The sequence below is a fragment of the Delphinus delphis genome, chromosome 2 (assembly GCF_949987515.2).
Source record: "Delphinus delphis chromosome 2, mDelDel1.2, whole genome shotgun sequence".
Lineage (NCBI taxonomy): Eukaryota > Metazoa > Chordata > Mammalia > Artiodactyla > Delphinidae > Delphinus > Delphinus delphis.
In genome coordinates, this window is record NC_082684.1 from 85,155,201 (window position 1) to 85,161,145 (window position 5,945).

A 5,945-nucleotide genomic window follows, 5' to 3' on the forward strand; every position below is an offset into this window, starting at 1 on the left:
CCCACGTCCGCCTGCGGTGGAAGCACAGAGTCTTAACCATTGGACCACCAGGGAAGTCCCATTACTTTATTTGCTCATTGTTTCCAATTTTATGTTATAAAATAATGGTACAATGAATGCCTTTTTGCATACAACTTTCTTTTTTCTTTGAAAAAATTTTGTGGGAGTGGGATTACTAGAGCAAACTTTAGGCATTTACTTACAGCTTTTGATAGGCTTCAAGAGAATGCCGGAAGCAATCAAATTACTCTTTTTACCTTCAGTATTCTTTTTAGAATGTTCTTCATGGTCACCTATTTTTTCAAATTGATTATAGAATCCTGTCAAATTTTGTATTTAAAACACTATTAGTATAGATTGTCTTGATTGGGATTTAGAGCAGGTATTTACTGTAGAGACACCTCATGGAGGACTGTCTTTACAAACTGCATTTCTTAAGCTACAAGCCAGGTGTTTATCCTGTTCCCCAAACACTGAAAGCAGAATTGCTTGGAAGGCAGTCATCATTACTGGACTGAAATTCCCTAAATTCACATTCCTTTGGCTGAGATTTGAGTCAACTAGTGATTCAAACTGAAGATGGCTGGGCTTCCCTGGTGGCGCAGTGGTTGAGAGTCCGCCTGCCAATGCAGGGGACACGAGTTCATGCCCCAGTCCGGGAAGATCCCACATGCTGCGGAGCAGCTGGGCCCGTGAGCCATGGCCACTGAGCCTGCGCATCCGGAGCCTGTGCTCTGCAACGGGAGAGGCCACAACAGTGAGAGGCCTGCGTACTGCAAAAAAAACCCCAAAAAACTGAAGATGGCTGATTTGCCAGTACAGACCGTATAACATCTAGCTTAATAGAAACTCCAGTTTCGAGATTTTCATTTTCTTTTCCTCTATGCCAAGCAGTGATGAGAGATTTACCTGGTAAGTTTGTGAGGTACTGCAGGCTGTTTCTGAGAGGGAACTGAGAGGGAGCAGATAGCAATGAAGAGTCTCGTGTCTTTTAAGATGGAGTAAGTAGGGAATTCCCTGGCGGTCCAGTGGTTAGGACTCAGTGCTTTTGGAGTAAGTAACTGGCCTGACATCTTTACCTAATGTATAAGCTGATCAAGGACATGGTCTTGAGGTGCCAAGACTCAGTTTTCTTCTCTAAGCTCTTAAGTCTCTAAGCACTAGATTCTGATCTCTCATCAAAACTAGCAAGGCTGTTTGTTTGGAGGCATGGTCCTGACACTTCCAACCACCTTTGCAGTCTATTCAAGAACTGAAGCAGGTAGGTGAATTGTTATATCTCGTACCTGAATGTGGCTGGAGAAATAAGAATTGATCAAAGAAAGTCTCCGGGCTACCACAGTAGATATCAAGCACCATTAACCAGAGTTTGTGTTTTATTCACAAGAAAATCTCGTATTCCCTAAAACACACACACACACACACACACACACACACACACACAGATATTCTTTAGAAATAAATCTGATAAATTCTAATAAACCTCGTGATATGGTCATCCAGCCCATAACAAATTGGAAGTAGTTAAATTAACAGGCACTACTAGAAACTGGTATGCTGATAACCAAGAAGGGCAGCTGACAAAGGAGGAGACAATATGAAAAACCAAGTAACTCAGTAGACATTCTAGTGTAGACCAGATAATCCTAAGCAGTTCATTAAACCTGAAGGCATTTCAACAGCATGTGTTTATAGAAAAGACCTCAAGTCATCAAGAAAAGGTCTAAAATGTGCTGGTGCTTATAAGTTTAAGCTTCAATAAAATAGAAGTTTACTTAGGTGAAACATCCCTGATAATACTAAAAAATTAAATGCTATTACATGTAATTCAGGCTGCACCTAGATCTGTGTAACTCAATACTATTTGTCCTGGTCGATCTCAGTAATTCCTGCCTGGTTTTTCCTTTTCCTTTTCTACATCTTTTTTCTTAGCATTTTGTAAAAAGCAATGGTTGATGGTGACTTCAAGTGGTGGCATGGCTTAGAGACATATCTGCAAACAACCTTATGGGCTGTGGAGAGAAAAAGCATTATTCTCTGTGACACTATATTTCTTGCGGGTAGGTGTTATCTTTTCTCTGTCAACTTGGGTATAGCAGATTTCTAGCTGTTATTAAATTATCCTCTGCAGGATATCTCTTTGGGGAGAAGGCTGCCATGGAGACCCTCATGATCTGATGAAACATCTTCTCAGAACAGACTCAATCTCTGTATAAAAACTTTCAACTTTAGCAGAATGCACATGCTGTACTATAAATGATTTTGTGCTGCCTCCTACGTCCTTCTGGCAGATGTGGAGCCGAATCACAAACCTGAGATAGCATACAATCCGTGTTTGTAAAACATGACTCTGCATTCTGTGAGCTCCTCCTCTGTGCGCATGAAATTAGGGGCAATTCTGGTAGCTTCGTAGTCACAGAGACATCATCGATATTGCGAGATGGTTAGAGAACAGAAAGAGGCAGATACTAGCAAAGTTTGCAAAAGGGGAAAAGGGCAAATTTCAGAAATGATCCACTCATTTGTTTGACATTATTCCCCAGCAGAATTTTAGAATAAGTCACTACATGGTTGTGAAGACATGGAAAAGAATTTGATGATCACCAGGATGCTGATGTTTTTGGCAAAGAATTAAGTAGGCAGAATTCCTCTCACTTATTTCAAAGTTTTATTAAATTTGTGTGTCAGATCAGTGAAATAGGCAGAGTGTTGCTTTTTTAAAATTTATTTATTCATTTAGTTATTTTTGGCTGTGTTGGGTCTTCGTTGGTGTGCGCGGGCTTTCTCTAGTTGCGGCGAGCGGGGGCTACTCTTCCTTGCGGTGCGCAGGCTTCTCATTGCAGTGGCTTCTCTTGTTGCAGAGCACAGGCTCTAGGCACACGGGCTTCAGTAGTTGTGGCACACAGGCTCAGTAGTTGTGGCTCACGGGCTCTAGAGCACCAGCTCAGTAGTTGTGGCACATGGGCTTAGTTGCTCCGCGGCATGTGGGATCTTCCTGGACCAGGGCTCGAACCCGTGTCACCTGCCTTGGCAGGCAGATTCTTAACCACTGCGCCACCAGGGAAGTCCCCTAGAGTGTTGTTTTCAGCAAAACATATGACTGGGTCTCTCATAGTATTCATAAGGTTAAGATGGAGAAAATTGTGTTGGATTACAGTTGATGTATTTGAGGATGGTAGCTGAATAACCATACACCAAAAATCTAAAAGATCAGTATCAGCAGTCTTGAAAAAGAGGGACAGAATTGGAATCACACTTCCCAATTTCAAAATTTGCTTACTACAAAGCTACGGTAATCAAGGCATGAGGATAGACTGCCTCATGCTCTAGTCCATAGAGCAATGGACTAGAATCATGAGTCTAGAAATAAATCCTCACATTTGTGGTCAGCTGATCTTCGACAAGGATGCCAAAGCAAACTGGTGGGGGAAACAGTAGTCTTTCGATACAACTGGGGCAATTGGATATCCTTATGCAAACGAATGAAGTTGGACCCCTACCTCACACCATATGCAAACAACAACAACAAAAAATCAAATGACTTTTAAAAATGTATGAAAGACTATGTAAGAGCTAAAGTTACAAAACTTGTAGAAGAAAACATAGGCATAAATCTTCATGACCTTGGGTTAGGCAGTGGTTTCTTAAATATGATACCAAAAGCACAATCAACAAAATAAAAAATAGGTAAACTGGACATCATCAAAATTTAAAACTTTTGGGACTTCCCTGGCAGTCCAGCGGTTAAGACTCTGCACTTCCACTGCAGGGGGCATGAGTTCGATCCGTGGTCAGAGAACAAAGATCCCACAAGCCACGTGGCATGAAAAAAAATTTTAACTTTTGTTGTTCAAGAAAGTGAAAAGATAATCTATAGAGTGGGAGAAAATACTTGCAAATCATATCCTGTTAAGGGACTTGTACCCACATTATATGAATTACATCTCAACAATAAAAAGACAACCCAATTATGCAACCCTTGGGCACTGTTGCTGGGAATGTAAGATGGTAGAGCCACTGTGGAAAACAGTATGGCTGTTCCTCAAAAAATTAAAAATAGAATTACCATATGATCCAGAAATCCCACTTTTGGGTATACACCCAAAAGAATTGAAAGCAGGGTCCTTTTTTTTTTTTTTTAACCACTGTAGCATCCAGTTTCTATTCACAAAGAAAAAGCTCCAGTCCATCTTTTAAACTTTTTTTGAAAAATTCCTGACATTACAGAACTAAACTGAAATGTATTAATATTCCACTCACATTTACATGACAAACAGACAAAAAGTTCATGAGCCAAAAAAACACAAAAAACAAAAAACAAGGAGAAGCTTATAAAACTAAATATGGATCTCAGCATTAGCAGCTGAACAGAGAAAGGAATTTAAATGCTTTAACTAAAAAATCACGAGTGGATGATAAAGTGTGTAGAAACTGAAAATTTACAAACTATTTAAAACCTGGAATTGCTGACTGTACTCAGATGGATCATGGGTAGTGATGAACAGTAGAAAGGGATTATGGATGAATCTGCATTGTTCTAGATGCTCCTCATGCCACCTGTCTCCGAGGAAAGCCTGACATTTATTAGACATTGAGCCAGGCTAATGCTGACAGCAGATCCAGTGATGGTAACCTGCTTATCAGTAGATCCTTCCACTGGGTTCACAATTTTGATCTGCACCCCAGATATCTGACGGATCTCATTGATTTTGGCACCTTGATGCCCGATTATGCAGCCAATCAAATCATTGGGAACTGTGAGTTCATGAAAAGTAGTGTGAGCAGATGCATCCAAACCACTGAATCCGGTGTTGCCATGTGTCATGGGAAAATGAGACTGTTGCATTGCCAACTGGAGCAGCTTGGTCAAATCTGGCTGTGGAATGGCATACTGTCCTTGAATGGCATAGGCCTCTAGAGGCAGTCCCTCTAGGTCAGCGTTGAGGCACATGGACGGGGTGGTGTGGGGAGCTCACACGGTCCCTGTCTGTGCTGTACCTGTCCTGACCACCTGCAAAGATGACCGGAGAACTGGAGGCTTGGGCCAGTATGGGATGGTCACACCCTTTGGTGGGGGGGGACTGGGAGAGAGTCTCCAACATGACCACGCAGATCTGTTTCACACCCTCAGTGATGGATTGCGGAATGCCAATAAGAGTGATGGCCTGTTCAGTCGAGCTGGGGAGCATATCCCCTGCCACCTGGACCTGAGCCCCTGTACTCTCTCCTATTTCCTTGATCTTGCAACCACCTTTCCCAATGAGAGCTACATTGACCAGCAGGGGCCACCAGCCTCAGGGTGACTGGGGCTCTACTGGCAGCTGTGCTACTGGTCATAGAGCTGCTGATGTCCTCTTCCAGTTTGTCAATGATCATAACAAAGGCTTTGAAGATGGCATTAGTGGGTCCAGCCAAAGTGATAATCCTCTCAGGACAATTCCCTCCTGAGATGTTGATACGTGCACCACTCTCCTCGCGCATCTTCCTAACTGATTCTCCTTTCTTTCCCGATGATACTGCCAACTTCCCTTCCATGCATAAGTAGCCAGATGGTGAGAGTGACATTTAATCCACCTTCATTCACACCGGTGTCCATGTCGAGCAGTGTTCTGAGGAGCTGGACTCTGAGTGGTCAAGTCTTTGGTCACTGGTGGGGGTGAAAGCCAAAAACTGCAGGCGCGAGACGACTGAGGGGAAAAAAGGAACCTGCGGGAAGGGGAAGGGCGGGAGGCTGGGGCGGAACAATAGGGGCTGGCGGGAAGGCAAGGGGGCCCCTCCGGAGCGGGGGTGGGTGCGGGAGTTGGGGGGGTGGGGGGAGGGGGAAGAAGGAGGAGGGGGAGGGGGAGGGGGGAGGGAGAGGATAGTGGGGAGGAAGGGCGAAAGAGACCCCCGGGGCGAGTGGAGGGCAGCGGAGGGTGGGCAGGCGGGAGAGGGCATGCTCTGGC

The 5,945-nt window shown here is 43.8% G+C and overlaps 1 pseudogene; it reads right to left on the reverse strand.

Moving 5' to 3' along the window:
• Positions 1–4,537: 4,537 nt before the first annotated feature.
• LOC132419665 (poly(rC)-binding protein 2-like) lies at positions 4,538–5,647 on the reverse strand (annotated as a pseudogene).
• Positions 5,648–5,945: the final 298 nt, after the last annotated feature.